Source organism: Citrus clementina, unplaced genomic scaffold, assembly GCF_000493195.1.
Source record: "Citrus clementina cultivar Clemenules unplaced genomic scaffold, Citrus_clementina_v1.0 scaffold_8, whole genome shotgun sequence".
NCBI lineage: Eukaryota > Viridiplantae > Streptophyta > Magnoliopsida > Sapindales > Rutaceae > Citrus > Citrus x clementina.
The window spans coordinates 9,191,861-9,209,366 of NW_006262022.1; the positions used below are offsets into that span (position 1 = coordinate 9,191,861).

The 17,506-nt window shown below is 39.1% G+C and overlaps 1 pseudogene; it reads left to right on the top strand.

The window, feature by feature from the left end:
• The first annotated feature begins 352 nt into the window (after window positions 1-352).
• On the top strand, window positions 353-9,157 carry LOC18034433 (annotated as a pseudogene).
• The last annotated feature ends 8,349 nt before the right edge of the window (window positions 9,158-17,506 follow it).

Genomic DNA, 17,506 nt, shown 5'->3' on the forward strand with positions numbered 1-17,506 from the left:
AACTATTACATGTTACGGCTTATTCAATTGAAAAAAATCATTTAAGTATGAAAAAAGTATGTATTTCACTACGTTACTGTTAATTGACTCGTAAAAAATTTCGATATTGCCCTTATTTGATTTTTCCTCATCCGTCGGACGTATCTTGGACGACGAGTAAATTACATGTAGATAAGGTGGGAAGTAGGAACAACTCCAACTCAACTCCAATTCAACTCCATTTCATTTCACCTTGAAATAGCAGTGAAAGCAACTTCCAGTATCCAGCAACTATAAAAGAAAGTGAAGGAAGGGACGGTGTTGATGAAAGTTTCAAATAAAGAGAAATCAAAATATTAGCTTCAATTCAAAGATGAATTTGTTAATTTCCTTCGTACTATGGCTTGTATTCACATTGTTTTGCGTGATGGCTTCAAGTTTCAATTCCGGTGGACGACGAAAACATCTTCCACCGGGACTAAGGCCTTATCCGGTGATCGGAAACCTGCTTCACAAGTCACTGGCAAAGCTTGCCAAGATTCATGGCCCTATAATGAATCTAAGACTTGGGGTGCGTTTGAGTTTTAAGTTCGGTAGCTGTAGCTTAAAAGTTACAGTATTAAAGTATTTAGTAAACACTAACTGTTGTACTTTGGAAGTTATGCTGATATGATTTTTCACTAGTATTATAAAAAATCTATCATATTTTTAATAATTTTGTCAAAATTTATATTTATTACATATTACTAACTTTTGTTTCATAGTTATAATTTTTTTTCCACAGCAGCTGTAATTTAAAAGGTACAACACCTCAATCCCAAACACACGACACACCCTTAGCCTGGTGACCACAGTAGTGGTTTCTTCTCCAAGCACGGCCAAAGCTATCCTTAAAGAACATGACTCATTATTCTGCGATCGAAAGGTCCCTGAATCAATCTTGTCCTAGCCATACCAGCACCATGAATTCAGTTTGGTCTGGCTGCCAGTCTCAACACTGTGGAGAAGTTATCGAAAAATGTGCAACATGCATATTTTCAATAGACAAAAACTCGATGCTAGTCAGGACCTCCGGCACAAGAAAATCAAAGACCTTCTTACTTATGTTGAAGAAAATTGTCGTGCGGGTAAGGCAATAGATTTTGGCCAAGCTGCTTTCAATACGTCAATTAATTTGTTACCCAACACAATATTTTCTATTGATTTGGTTCATCCCAATGAACGAAAGTTTAAGGATACAGTTTGGGGTATGATGGAAGAAGCAGGAAAGCCTAACTTGTCCGACCATTTTCCTCTCCTCAAAAAGCTTGACCTGCAGGGGACAAGGCACCGCAACACACTTTATGCTGGCGAGATGTTCGAGGTGTTGGTTCGCTTGATTGATCAATGATTGAAGAAAAGACAAGAACATGGTTGCAGTATTAGCATCAAATCCAAAGATATGTTAGATACTGTCCTCAATATTATCCAAGACAAGAGTGAAAATGTCGTGGTTTAGACCCAAATTACCGAGACCAAACTCACCCCAAGAACACTTATCTCACTGACCATGACCCAAGATTTACCATGAATCACTCAACACACTAAGAATCAAGAATAAGAAACAAATCAAAGACAAAATGCACACGAATTTAAGTGGTTCAGTACCAAATTAATGATGCCTACATCCACTGGAAACAAGCACTGTGGTTTCACTTCTTATTGCTTTCAAGAGTTATAGAGAGCATTAACACAAACGGAGAATACAAGCTTTTTCACAACTCTCTCTCACATTCCCTTATCAATGTTCTCTCTCGTATATGTTTGTTGCAAACCCAGAACTCCAGCCCCTTTTATCAACTGATTCTGGATCTTTCTTCATCAGCTGCTTTTCCCACTAATTCTAACAGACTCACCAACCTCAGTCACGTGCTTGCAGCATGTCTTTAGAGCAGGCTTTGAAACGGCATCTTAATTAGTCGTTTCAGGTGACTAAGTATTTTCTTCAGCTCACGTGTCAGACATGTGAGCTACTTATTTCATTGAACGACATTCTTGACCATGTCGGTTTCATTCCAAACTCTTGGTAAACGATATTTCATGCTAACAAGAAATCAATATATGACATGTCAGGACGAAGTATTTAGTTCACATTTCAGCAGAAAAGATTGACACAAAACATATTGCTGATGCGAGATTCTGGTTGCCTTCTCTACCAAGACTAGGAACTCTGCTTGATCAACTCTACCACGACCAGGATCTCTCCTCGTAAGGTTTCTTCTCCAAAAGCTCCTGCGTACACAAAAGCAGGTAAGAGTACGCCGGTTGTTTTCCTGGCGTAAACCCTCCAACACTCAAGTCAGATGTGAAGGTTCTGGGAATATTTGCCATGAATCTTATGGCTTCTCTTTAGTCTCAGTTCTTAGAGCTCTTTTTTCTTAGTTCTAATAGCAAAAATTCTAACCCTTTTACCTTCGCTGGCTACCTTTTTATAGGCTTCCTCTGAATCTCGGTCTTCCGTAGTCCACGCCCATTATTCTCCCCACCCTCGGATGTGGATGCCCCATTGTCGTCATTGTGGGCGAATGGAGATGGACTTCGTGCCTTGATTCTTGGATAGGAATGCACGTCTTGCCAACTATCATTGACCGGGTCTCCTCGCCTCGACCCCTAGCAGGAATGGCCTTATGCCTCTAACAGGAGTTCGGCCTCGTGAATGGCATATTTGTGGACGAGCAGAATATTCCTGCTCCTGTTCCCCTGCTACCAGGCTCTTACAGGACACACCTGTTCGCAGAACTCTGCCCCCAAATATCTGCTCATCACGTCTGGTCTCGTTGAAGTATTTCCCTCAAACACCGGTCCCCCAGTTTCTGGTGTTGGGTAATGTAGTGGACCAGCAGTAGAAACTCATCAGTTCTGATTTGCGCGGGATAGGAAGAGGTCTTGGGGAGTCGTGTCGCATTAAATTGCGGGTGAGGTGATGTGGCAGAGATCTGTCCCTCCATTTGAATTTCAAACCAGTGGCTATGCGACCCTTGGAACTCGTGCCCTTAAATGCTGACAGCCCGTGGGTTTATTACTCATTAAGGAACCTAAAAATCCCAAAGACGAAATTCATCTCTCAGCCCTCTTCTACTTCTCTGGTGACTGAAAACCCTTTTTCCCTCGACGTAGAAGCTATCGTCCCTGCCTCTACTCCGCCGGGCCTCGACTGCAGGTATTACTTCTATTTTCTCGTTCCTAGATTGCTATAGAAAATTTCCTTTCCCTTTGTTTTGTTTGGGTAGTGTTTGGTGATATTGCTCTGGTCGTAGTTTTAGGAGATGTCAAAAGGTAAAGAGAAAGTCATTGAGGTTGATGATGACAAGTTAGATTTTCTGCCTAGTCTGCTCACTGATCCTGCCTTTGACCCCGGGATCCCCTTAAAACTCATTAGACCTAGTGTTGGGACTAGCGCTAGGAGGATGTCCCCCCAAACAGCCTCCTTGAGCAGAAACAGCGGTGAAGAGGGGTCTTCAGGCTCGGAAAACACCCTGAGTGAGGATCGAGGAGGTGATTCTGGTGAGGTATCTCCATCAGGAACATCGCGACCAGAAGAGCGGAGTACATCAGGAGGTAGAGCCTATCACGGGATTACGCCATTGATTACATGACGTGCACGACCACGTTTGACGAGCTCACTAACCTCCGGCTTAGGTATAGTATTCCTGGTGAAATACCTCTTAAGATCCCAAGAAAGAAGGATACCTCTAGCCGGCCTCCTAGGGGATATGTCACCTTGTTTTTAGAGAGTTTTAAGTATGGATTGAGGTGTCCCTTGCAACCCTATTTTGCCCGAATTCTTAACGGGCTAAATCTAGCCCTTGGTCAGCTGAACCCCAACGGGTGGAGAGTGCTTTCTGGTCTGTTCATACTGTGGGACAAGTGTTGCCAAAGCGAGCCCACGGTCGACGAGGTGAAGCACCTGTACCAGATGAAAAGCAGCCCCAAAGATGCGGGCTGGTATTACTTCCAATCAAGTACCAAGACCAGGAAACCCATAACCGACCTTCCTACTGGTGGTGGTGGGAATTGGAAGAAGAAGTTCCTTTTCACTGGGGGTCCCTGGGGTCAAGTTGCACAGGTTGATGGGAAGGATTTACGCGTCCCACCCCGTTTCGTGGTCCCAGGTTGCCTGCTCGTAATAGATGTCTTGTCTCCCTAGTTGTTTTCACTTTACTGGTTTGTCTCTAACTAAATGTTTGTTTGTATTGCAGGTTCTTAGGGTGTTCACTTCCCGCTCAAACCTCACCAACTCAAACGGGTCGAGGCTGTACTGGCCAACTCCTGCTCGAGCCGAGAGCTAATAACTACTTACAACTTGCTCGAGTCTCGTTTGGTGCCTCCCGGCCACAAGATGGAGGATGCTGTGATTGGGGCTCTGACTAGGAAACGTTCTCGACCACCAACAACCAAGCGGGACCAGAATAAAGATGCTCCTACTGCAAAGCGGGCGAACATCGTGCAACAGATTGCTCCCTTGCAGACTCTACCTCATCCTCCTGCCAAAGTCGGAGAGACTAGTGGAGCTGCCACTGATCCTGCTTCCTCTTCTCCTCCTGTCGGGCCTAGATCTCGTATATCTGACCTCCGAGCAGAACACTTGGTCCCATATCTCAACGAGCTATCTAAACTCGTGAGCAAGAAGGACCTGGAGGACTTTGATGGCTGCACCCTGGGTGAGCTGGTGGGGGCCATGTAGTATAGCGCTTTCCACCTCAGCTGCATGACCACTTATTATAAGGCTAAGGTCGACCGTTATGACCGGAAGATGAAGGAGGACATTCAATCGGCGACGAGCAGGGCTGACGTTGCCGAGAAGAAGGCAGGAGACTTGAACCTCGAGAATCTGAAGTTGATTGAGCGAGAACCTCTTGCTCAAGCGAAGGCCATTACCCTCGAGGACGAGCTGGCCAAGGTCAAGGAGGATCTGCAAAGGCAGAAGGCTATGTATGAAGCTCAGCTTGAATCTCTCTGCGATTCCCACCGAGTTCAGGTCGAGAACTTGGAGAAGGAGGCTAACAACCAGTATGACTAGGGACTTCATCATTCGTATCGTTGCATCATGGCCGTCCTCGGGAAGCAGCATCCTGATCTGCAGATGGATGACCTTGCAGCTGGTGTTGCCCAACATATGGATGAGGATGCGGCAAAGGAAGATGCCGAAGGGGTGGAGCCAATTGTAGTTGAGGAGGAAGACTCTCCTCCTTGTGCCATTCCTGTTGATGTGGGTGAGGCAAGCACCCCCCCGGACGCAACTGGTGATACTCCCCCAGCACCTGAGGGGGACCAACCAACTGAGGTTACTCGGCTTACTGACCCGCCATCTTCTTAAACATGTCTCTTGTATTGTAATGAACAATGTTTGCGGAGATTATCTGCTTTATTACTTATTAACAAATTAATAAAAATATTTTTGATTATTTTCTTGTGTTGTAATTACGTGTTATTTTTCCGTTTGAGAGTCGGCTCGTCTTCGTCTAGTCGAGCAGGCTCTGGCTTGGCATATGGTTTTGCCACATGCCTTAGAAAATTCTTCAATGCTTGGGATTCTGCTCGCCTTCGCGCGATCGAGCAGATCCTGGCATGCTTAGCTTCTGGTCTCGCCATAAACAGGCTTTGAGACTTGACGAACCTTTGCATGCCTTAGAAAATTCTTCAAAGTTTGGGATTCTGCTCACCTTCGCGCGGTCGAGTAGATCCTGGCACACTTGGCTTCTGGTCTCACTATAAACAGGCTTTGAGACTTGACGAGCCTTTGCATGCCTTAGAAAATTCTTCAATGCTTGGGATTGTGCTCGCGTTCGCGCGGTCGAGCAGATCCTAGCATGCTTGGCTTCTGGTCTCGCCATAAACAGGCTTTGAGACTTGACAGTTGACTGAAATTCCTCTTCGATTCATTTATTGTTGAATTCGGCTTACATGAGATTGTTTTGACATAGCATAAATAACAACAAACACGAACAGAAATAACTTGAAAATATGGACAATTCTTACTGGAAATATTTCTTGAGGTGTGCTGCGTTCCATGGGCGTTTCACCTCGCGGCCATCCGAGCGAACCAGCTTGTAAGCTCCGGGTCCAACTAGCTGCTTGACCCTATATGGCCCCTCCCAATTTGGTCCAAGTACTCCCTGAGCCGAGTCTTTCGTGTTCCGATTCACTCTTCTTAACACCCAATCTCCGACCTTGAACTGCCGTACATTCACCTTTTGGTTATAATACCGAGCAACCCTCTGCTGGTAGATGGCTGATCGCTCGGCTGCTTGCTCCTTCTTTTCCGTTAGCAGATCTAGATTCAAACACATCTGCTCGTCGTTCTCCAATTCATTGAAATGATCTGTCCGGTGTGTGGTCATCCCTATCTCGGCTGGTACGACCGCTTCATGTCCGAAAGCCAAGGCGAACGGTGTCTCCTCAGTTGCTGTTTTGTGGGTTGTCCTGTATGCTCATAGAACACCTGACAGCTCATCAACCCATACACCCTTTTTTGCTCCAAGCCTGGTTTTCAAAAGCCTCTTCATGAATTCCCGAAGGGTTTCTTGTTCCCCCTGCTTCATGCTTTTCAACTCCATCATGTCATCTTCTGGTGCCATTGCCCCACGAAACTACTCTGCAAATTCCTGGCACATCTGCTCGAAGGTTTTAATGCTCCCCCGAGGAAGTTTCCTGTACCACTCGCGTGCACGTCCCTCAAGGGATAGTCGGAACACCCTGCACCTTTGGGATTGAGATAATCCTTGTACCCCAGTTATGTCGTTGAAGCGCTCTATGTGCACCAGCAGATCAGTTCGTCCTGAATATCTAAGATCTGGGAGGCGGAAATCTCTTGGAATAACTGCCCTCATGATCTTTGCTGCGAGCGGTGATTCTCCGTCCAGCATTATCTTCCAACCAGGAGCTCTGCTCCTTCCTTGCATGTCATCAATTATCTGCGCTAGTCTGCGCACTTTCTCCTCCAGTTGTACTGCACGACCAGGGTCACGTGCTGCAACTTGATCCCGCTCTTGCTCTACATCATGCAAGTGTTGCCTCAACTTTGTCTCCTCTGCATTCACCACCCCGTCGTCCTCGTCAAAAATCTGTCTTGCCGGGGATTGCACTTCCTCTCTATGAATTTCTCCCCGCAAAGATAGGTTACCTCTCTCACCACCAAATCTCCCGGTGGTTTGACTTCTCCTCGTACTATCGTGACCTGGTGCCACTCCACCACCTCTTACCCTTTCCTCCTGAGTTCCCCTTCGTTCACTCCGCAGCTCATGTAGGATGGTTGTCAGGGTCTCCATCTGCTTTTCCATCCGTTCCATCCAGTCGAACATGGATTTTTCCCGTGCTTCACTGGCTATCTCCCTCAGCGTCACGGAATCGTTAAGCCTCATATCACCCCCTTGTGCACTACTTCCTCCTGTCTCCATTGCTTTTCCACTTGCTTCACTCCTCTTCTTGCTATCAACAGAAGCTTTTTGATCAGCTCTCCACAGACGGCGCCAAAATGTTGATGCGAGATTCTAGTTGCCTTTTCTACCAAGACCAGAAACTCTGCTCGATCAACTCTACCACGACCAGGATCTCTCCTCGTAAGGTTTCTTCTCCAAAAGCTCCTGCGTACACAAAAGCAGGTCAGAGTACGCCGGTTGTTTTCCCGGCATAAACCCCCCGACGCTCAAGTCAGATATGAAGGTTCTGGGAATATTTGCCACGAATCTTATGGCTTTTCTTTAGTCTCAGTTCTTAGAGCTCTTTTTTCTTAGTTCTAATAGTAAAAATTCTAACCCTTTTACCTTCGCTGGCTACCTTTTTATAGGCTTCCTCTGAATCCCGGTCTTCCATAGTCCACGCCTATTATTCTCCCCACCCTTGGATGTGGTTGCCCCATTGTCGTCATTGTGGGTGAATGGAGATGGACTTCGTGCCTTGATTCTCGGATAGGAATGCACGTCTTGCTAACTGTCGTTGACCGGGTCTCCTCGCCTCGACCCCTAGCAGGAATGGCCTTATGCCTCTAACAGGAGTTCGGCCTCGTGAATGGCATATTCGTGGACGATCAAAATATTCCTACTCCTGTTCCCCTGCTACCAGGCTCTTACAGGACACACCTGTTCGCAGAACTTTGCCCCCAAATATCTACTCATCACATCTGGTCTCGTCGAAGTATTTCCCTCAAACACATATCAAGCACTTGTTTGCGGTAATGTTTCTTCTTCTTAATTTCTAGTACAAATTACAAGTTAATTAACATAGTTCATATACAGGATTTGCTTATTGCGGGGAATGACACAGCTTCAATTACAATGGAATGGGCAATGGCAGAACTACTGCACAACCCTGAGGCTCTATCGAAAGTAAAATTGGAGTTAGAACAAATAGTTAGTAAAGGCAAATTAGAATATGATCAACAGATTTAGAGTGTTTGTTTACAGAGAAAATCTGAGTGAAAATGAGAGAAACTTTAGCTAAGAATATTCATTTTATTCAACTTAATAATAGAACGAGATTACAAAGCTTATATACTGCTATCCAGAATCATCTAAACACATACATCATTTTCACGTGTATTTTATCTTTCAGAAAAGCTGAATAACAAGCTTAACAAACTCACAATTACTTGCTGACTGGACTGCCACATCACCATAACTAACTTAACTAATCCAAACAGTTAATCACAGTTAACACATATTCTTATCAAGGCAACCCAATTGAGGAATTTGACATCACTTGTTTTCCTTATCTACAAGCAGTTATTAAAGAAACTTTTAGGTTGTACCCGACAGTTCCCTTATTAGTGCCTCGTAAAGTCTCAGAAGACATAGATATTGCAGGCTTCGTAGTGCCAAAAGGTGCACAAGCTTTTGTCAATGTGTGGGCTATTGGCAGAGATGAAAGTATATGGGACAACCCTTGTTCTTTTATACCCGAGAGGTTCTTGGGGTCAGATGTTGATTTCAAAGGCCAGAATTTTGAGCTAATCCCCTTTGGAGCTGGGCGGCGAATTTGTCCTGGTTTGTCATTGGCGATCAGAAGGTTGTATCTAATGTTGGGTTCACTTATTAATTCTTTTGATTGGATGCTTGAAGATGAGAACATGGACATGGAAGAAAAATTTGGCCCCACCATAAAGAAGGCTAAACCCCTTCGTACTATCCCTATTGCCATTTAGTCCCATTCTATATTTAGCTTTTTGTCCCGGTGGAGTGAATTTAGTTTTAGCAAATGAAGCACTATGTTGTTGCTATGTCCTCATTGTTGTTGTTTATCTATTTTTCTTATTATTTATTAGCAACTATCTCGATCACCTAAATCCACTTTTTTGAGCGAATCAATATTGTAAGCAAATAATATGTAGAACATTGAATGACAAAGGAAACAATGTTTTTGGTCACGATATTTTTTAGCCATATAAGCCAAAAGAGATTGTTATGGAAAATGTTCTGTTTACTTTAACAAAGTTTGACAGTAAACAAGAAAATTTCATGACTAATGATTTCTTTAAGCCAAAGCTTGTTTTTCTTTGGCAGATGCTTGTTTTAGCCACAAAAAACATGGCCAATTCTGTTGAATCTAGCCACAAAATGATTTTAAGAATAATTGAAGTTTCCTTCGCATTAAAACGTCTATGAAAGCAATGAAAGCAAACTTGGCAGAGAAGACATGGGAATCTAATTGTCAAAATGTCAGCTTTGTTATATGAAATTGGTAAATGAAGTGCGCAAATTGTGATGTCAAAAATACCTGTTCGGTCTGGATTTGGATTGGACCGGGCGATGGGAGTTGGGTAATATCCAGTTCAGGGTTCAGGTCAGGAAAGTTCTCGGCTTGCTTGATAAGCCTAAGGTCCGGCCGCAACTCGAATTTTATAAAAGATAATATAAAATATATTATTTTAAATAATTATATTTATTTAGCCCATGTATTATATGTATTTAAAATTTTAAACATTTAAAGTTTATATTTTTATGTAGTTTCATTAATATAAAATTTAAAAATTATAAAATTATAAAATAAGAAAGAATATCTCTCATGGTTGGACTTTTGCGGTAGAAGTAATTAAAGGGTTAAGGATTTAAAAATCCAAGGGAATCTATTAAAAAATTTGAGGGTGGGATAGAATGAGGCAAGTGATAAGTATATTTACAAATGAGAACTCTTACATATTCTAATATACATGTTAATTCTTACATATTCTAATACATATGCTCCTAAGAGTTTGAGATATTTTTAAGTAATTTTATTTAGTTGGCCACCATATTGTATAGTTTGAATCTAGGGAGATAAAAATTAAAAAAATTTATCTGCGCCTCTGCTCACCCCCTACTTTTTTTTTTTAAATAACAAACTCAAACATAAATTTAGACTAAAAAAATAAATGGCTGATATGTAATGGATTAGATGATATGACACATTACTTTTAACATATTGATGCTATAACATTTTTTTTCTTTATCCTCTCTCGTCTTCATGAACATTCTTGTAAAATTTTGAGTTAAATTTTGTAAGTTAATCCAAATAAGTGAACACAATCATACTCATTACTCACAAGAAAATGACAATTTAAATAATAATCTAAATATGACTCTAACAAAAGGGCGCTTTCCAAGATAATTAAATTGCAATTTTATCTTACATCAAGACTTAGGGTGTCAAAAAAACCTGTATGACTTGGACTTGGTCAATGCAAGCTGTTTATGAGTCCGGTCCAGGTAATACCCAACTTATAGGTAAGGTTGGGCCGGTTTTGAACATCATTCGATAAGCCCAGGATCCGTCCTGGAACCCGAATTTTATATTATGGTAAATAATTTTAGATATCTAAAATTGTAAATATTAAAAATTGATATTTTCATGTCCAATTCTAATGAAATAAATTTAAAATTTATAAAATTACAAAAAAATAAAAATATATACAGATATAATAATACAACATATAAGATCTAGGTATAAAAACCCAGATTAAAAATCCTAGCACAAGTGTCTAAAAGAATATATCCGAGTTGGGTTCAAGCATTGCCATCCCTAGGCTCAGGTTTTGCCATTCCTAATCAAGACAATTGTTTGTATACGGTTGGACTCTTACAGAGGAAGTAATTAATAAAATGGTCAAGTGTGTAAAAATTCAAGAAATAGATTAAAATTTCTAAGGGTGGGATAGGATGAGGTAAATGATAGGAAATATTTATACATGACCACTCTTGCATATTTTAAAACATATGCCTAAAAATAACCTGGTTCAGTGACTTCCAAGAAGCTTTATTTGATTGGTCACCGCATATAGTTCAAATCTTGGAGAGATAGGGATTGAAAAATTGATATGCATTTCTACCCACCCTTCTATTTCTTTTATAAAGTAACTAACACACAAATAAATTTAGATTAAAAAAATTAATGGCTAAGATCTAATGGGTTAGATGATTTGACACATTGATTTCAACCCATTGATGCTGTAACATTATTTTTTCTTTATCCCCTCTTCATCTACGTTCTTCTTTTTCTTCATTTCCTCCATTATTTTCTCTCTCTATTCTCATCTACGTTCTTCTTTTTCTTCACTTCCTCTATTATTTTCTCTCTCTATTTTTACCAAGAATCTGAACTCCCTTTATTATCTATTTTTTTCCTTCTCTATCCTTCCCCTCAAACTTTTTCAATTTTTCTTACCCTCAAATATTGAAAAGATTTTCACTTGTACTATTGCACAAAGCAAAATAAGATCCAATGAAAAGAGAGAAAAAAAAAAATCCAAGGTTGAAGTATGTAACTTTCATCTTTCAATTGAACATTAATTATAAATTCAGTAATATTTTTAAATTACTCTTTAATAGAGTTTTGCGTTATATCCCAGTAGTTTCACTGTTTCGGTGCGCAAATTCCTCTATATGTCCCTCATTTAAAGAACTATTTTTCTTCGGAATCCCTTTTCCTTTAAAATTTCTTCAGTGATACAATTATTTTTCTTCGGAATTAATTTTTAACGGACACATACACACACATGCATTGTCCCAAAGACTAATTAAGTCAAGTTCACACTTTTGAGTTACATGTTCAAAACAATTAAGTTTGAAATTAAATGATTCAGTTAATTTCCTCATCTACGAGTGCGAATCGAAACCAATAGGTATTTCTTTTCAATTGAAATCAGACGATTAGTTTACTTTGCCTGCACCTACACGCCAAAGGAAAAAAAAAACAATGTTAACGGAAATGATGAAGTAAAAAGGAGATAAAGAATGAGACAGAAACTAGAGAAGTCTTTTTTCTGAACACCCCACACCCCCCCCCCCCCCGCCCTATTAGCCAAACATGTACATAGATAACTACTCTCTGTTTTAATAACTTATAATCTTATCTTATATAGCTCTTTATCGTTAGCTTGTAATTATCATATAGGCTATGGCTTAACTTGTATTTATCTTATAGGCTGTGACTTATCTTATAGTGTTTGGCTTATCAGCCAAGTATGCCTGACTTGTATAAATTGTAACGTTACTCATTGATAAATTATTGATTCATACAATTTCTTCATGGTATCAGAGCTCTAGTCTCTAAAGAGCACATTTTTCCTTTTTATAATGGCTGATCAAACAACACCTACTTCTACAGCCATTTCCCCTACCCAATCAACCCAACAATCTACTAGGTATATCTCTATTAATGCTGCTGCACAGCTTCCTTTGAAACTTACACCAGAAAACTATTTTACTTGGCGAGCTCAGTTTTTGTCTTGCTTTCGGTTATGATCTTATCAAATACATAGATGGATCCTTTCCATGTCCAAACCCAACATTAGCCTCTAGCAGTGAAACTATATCCACCCCAAACCCAGCACACCTTCATTGGAAACATCAAGATCAATTGATCTTTCATTCCATCATTGCCTCCTCTTCAGAAAGAGTTGCTCCACTGATTGCTTGTTCCACAATGTCCAAACAAGCATGGGATAAGTTAGCAAGACTTTATTCCAATCCTAGCCATAGCCGTGTGTTTTCACTAAGAGAGTGTCTAGCTCGCCCCCATCGTGGATCACAATCTGTGGTAGATTATCTCAATTCCCTGAGATCTACTGCTGATGAAGTATCATTGATTGATGTACCCATCACTGATGACGATATTGTGGTTCATATTGCTAATGGAGTTGGCGCAGAATTCAAAGAAATAATTGCTGGGGTAAGAACACGTGAAACTGCTATTTCCTTTGACGAGTTATATGACAAGTTGGTTGATTTTGAAGCAACTTTGAAACGAGCAGATCCAATGTCAATTTCTCCTGTTACGGCTAATGCTACACAACAACAATATAATAAGCATGGTGCAAATCACAAGCAAGGCAACCGTGGCTCTCCTATGCCACATCAAAATGGCCAATTTAATAATGGTCAATTTTCTTCCCAACCCCATAATGCCTCCAACTATCAAAATTTCATCAATAATAATGCTTAATTTCGTAAGAAAGGATCTGGTTATAAGGGATTTTGTCAGCTTTGTGAGCAAAAAGGTCACACAGCCAAAGACTGTCCAGTTTTCTCCTCTCGCAAAAATACTCCGATGTTGAACCACACCATTACATCCAATATGGTTTCCCCAAATTGGCTTGTTGATAGTGCTGCCTCACATCATGTCACAGGGGATTTTAAAAATCTAACTACTGCTTCTCCCTACCAAGGTTCTGATTCAGTTTTAGTTGGAAATGGTACAGGTTTGAGTATTTCTCACACTGGATCTTCCCCTCATACCAAATTTACTTTGCATGATGTTCTTTATGTCCCCTCTATGAATAAAAATCTAATCTCCGTATCTCAATTTTGTGCTTCAAATAATACCTCTATTGAATTCTTTCCTGAATTTTTTCAGGTGAAGGACATGACCACGGGGGCGATTTTATTGCAAGGCCAGAATAAAGATGGAGTGTATGAGTGGCCAAATTCATTCTTTAGCAAATCGTCTTCACCGCTTTCCTGTGTCACTATTAAACCTTCATCTTCCATTTGGCATCAGCGTCTTGGTCATCCGTCAACAGAAGTTTTAAATAATCTTTTGCGTTTTCTTCATTTATCTATTTTTGGGTCTTTAGTTCCTCCATCATGTGAGTCTTGTTTATATAATAAAATTCATCGCCCCCCTTTTGGAGAGTCAACATTGAAAAGTAGTAGTCCTCTTGAACTTGTTTATTCGGATGTGTGGGGTCCTGCTCCTGTTACATCGTTGGATGGTTACAAATATTATGTGATTTTTGTTGATCACTTTACCAAGTATATTTGGCTTTTTCCATTGCAATTCAAATATGATGTCTTTGGTACTTTTGTTCAATTCAAGAACAATGTTGAAAATTATTTTAAGACTATTGTTTCTGTTTACACTGATGGAGGTGGGGAATTTATTAAACTCAAATATTTTTTTCTTAAGTGTGGCATTTCTCATTTATATACACCACCTTATACCCCCACAGCATAATGGAACAGCTGAATGTAGACACCGACACATTGTTGAAACCGGGATAACACTATTGCACCAAGCATCATTACCACCAAAATTTTGGTCATTTGCCTTCTAGACAGCTGTCTATTTAATTAATAGGCTACCTTCTCGTACCATTGGCATGCAATGTCCTTTCCAATTACTATTTAAAGAGACTCCTAATTACAATAAACTAAAAATATTTGGGTGTCTTTGTTATCAATGGCTTCGCCTATACACTCACAACAAATTAGAACCACGTTCACTTCCCTGTGTTTTTCTAGGATATTGCTCTAAAAAAAGTGCCTATAAATGCTTGGAGCCAAAGTCTGAGAAAATTTTTATTTCACGAGATGTGCAATTTGTTGAGTCTGTATTTCCCTGTAACTCAATGTCGATATGATGCATCATTATTTATTTATAACACAAATGGTGTACGAGTCTACTTTCTTACCTACGTTGATGACATTATTATAACGGGGAGCCATAATGCATTTATTTCTCATTTCATTGATGCTCTTTCAGCTAAATTCTCTCTCAAAGATTTGGGGGCTTTAAACTATTTTTTAGGTGTTGAGCTTGTTCAAACAACCACTGGAATTCTCTTGTCACAGCACTCTTACATTTGTGACCTCTTGCAGTGTTTTAGCATGTGTGATGCTAAAGCAGTTGGTACTCCTCTTTCCTCCTCAGTCACACTTCAATTAAATGATTGGGCACCACCAGCCGATTCCACTCTATATCGTCAACTTATTGGAGCCTTACAGTATCTAACGTTAACTCGGCTGGATATTAGTTTTGTTGTCAACAAATTATCTCAGTTCATGCAACAACCTTCACAAATTCATTGGCAAGCTGCTAATCGAATACTTAGATATTTGAAAGGGACAATTTTTCATGGTTTACATCTACGCTCATCTCAGTCGCATTCCTTGATAGCTTACTTTGATTCTGATTGGGGAGGAAATCTTGATGATCGCAGTTCTACTAGTGCCTATGTTATTTATTTTGGAGGTAATCCAATTTCATGGTCATCCAAAAAGCAACGTTCTGTTGCTTGCTCATCTACAGAGGCAGAATTTCAAGCAATAGCTGCTGCTGTTTCAGAAATATGTTGGATCAGGAACTTGTTGGATGAACTTGGTATAAACTTTTCTATGCCTATTCTACATTGTGATAATCTTGGAGTGACATACTTATGTTCAAATCTGATTTATCACTCAAAGATGAAACACATAGAAATTGATTTTTATTTTGTTCGTGATAAAATTGCAGCAGGTCTTCTTTGTGTTTCTCATATTCCTTCAGAAAATCAGTTGGCTGATACCTTGACCAAACCACTGTCTCGCAGTCGTTATATTGCTGCACGTTCCAACCTAGGAGTTCTAGATGGAACACCTATCTTGCGGGGGCGTATTAGCCAAACATGTACATATATAACTACTCTCTGTTTTAATAACTTGTAATCTTATCTTATAGCTCTTTATCGTTAGCTTGTAATTATCATATAGGCTATGGTTTAGCTTGTATTTATCTTATAGGCTATGACTTATCTTATAGTGTTTGGCTTATCAGCCAAGTATGCCTGACTTGTATAAATTGTAACGTTACTCATTGATAAATTATTGATTCATACAATTTCTTCACGCCCCACCCCCCCAAAACACAAAAAAATATTTTTATACACATTTTTTTTTGTTTATTAGTGTGTGTTTTGTTTTTTTTTTGTAATTTAGTGATATACAAAACAAGAATGTACTCATTTGAGTTTTATTTTTATAAATTTTATATTACAAGTTATTTAAATAAAAATTTAAAAAATATAATTATCAATATATAAATAAAAATTTATATATAGAGAGAGTCCCCTTCTAATGAGGACGTCCTCATCTTATTAAAATGATGACCAAACTAAAAGATAAACAAATTCATTTGAAAAAAAAGATCATATTGAAAATATAATTTATTTTACGTAAATAAATTATAAGTTATTTGATGATAATAAGTGTGATTTATTTTAAAATTTTGTTGATAAATATTTATCATAAATAATTAATTCTGTAAAAGAAAAAAATTGATCTTCAATATGGTAAGAAATATATACCTGTAATAGTAGTTTGACGATTACAGTTAAATAATCTATTGAACATTTAACATGAAGTGTTCAATTAATTTTTTTTAAAATTTTATTCAAGCATAAATGTTTGATAAATTTTTAATATTAAGGTTAAAAATCAACACACATTAAACAACTGAATTACTGAAATTAAAATAAGTATAAAGTATTATATAGGATCCAACTACGGCGCAACAGGTGTACCGTGCCTCTTTTTGTTTTCTTTTTACTGCACCCCTTACACTCTTTTGTATTAAAAGTTTATTAAAGTAATTTCTTTTTCCTCTTTCTTCACCCCCTCACCTCTAGATTATGTCGGATTTGTTTTTTAAATTTCAATTAAACTTGTAATCAACCAATTGCAATCAATAAGAGTCAATTTGACATTCTTATTGAAGCTACTCCATTGTTGCCTTACGATTCATTTTCTCTATATCACATAAGTAATAATGTTTTTGCACCCACACTCTACTCATCATCTACAATGAAATTCAGGTGCAAGTGAATTGGAATTTTTATTTTATTTTTTATTAAGTTTCTTCTTCCCATTTTTCTCCTCCTCCATACATCTCTCCATTTTCTCCTTGAACAATCTAATTCTAAGGCTTTCCAATAATTGGTTTTATTATTAGTATTTTTATAAGTAAAACTCTCTATTATGTCAATGGGTTTATTTTTTGAGGTAAAAAAAATATTTTAGTAGATGATCAAAATTTGGAGCTTTGACAAAAATCAAAACCCACCTTAGGTTTTGTTATCATCGTTGATACATTTGGTATGCTTGATCCCTTGATTATAAGTTTTTGCTATCTTTATTGTTGTATCTGGTATGTTTGTTCTCTTGATTATAACTTGTGAAGTGGATATTGTAGCACGATGATGATGAATTGGTGATTAGTGATTCTTGCTGAGAGAATTTGGGAAAAAGATGTTGGTCTAAAATTT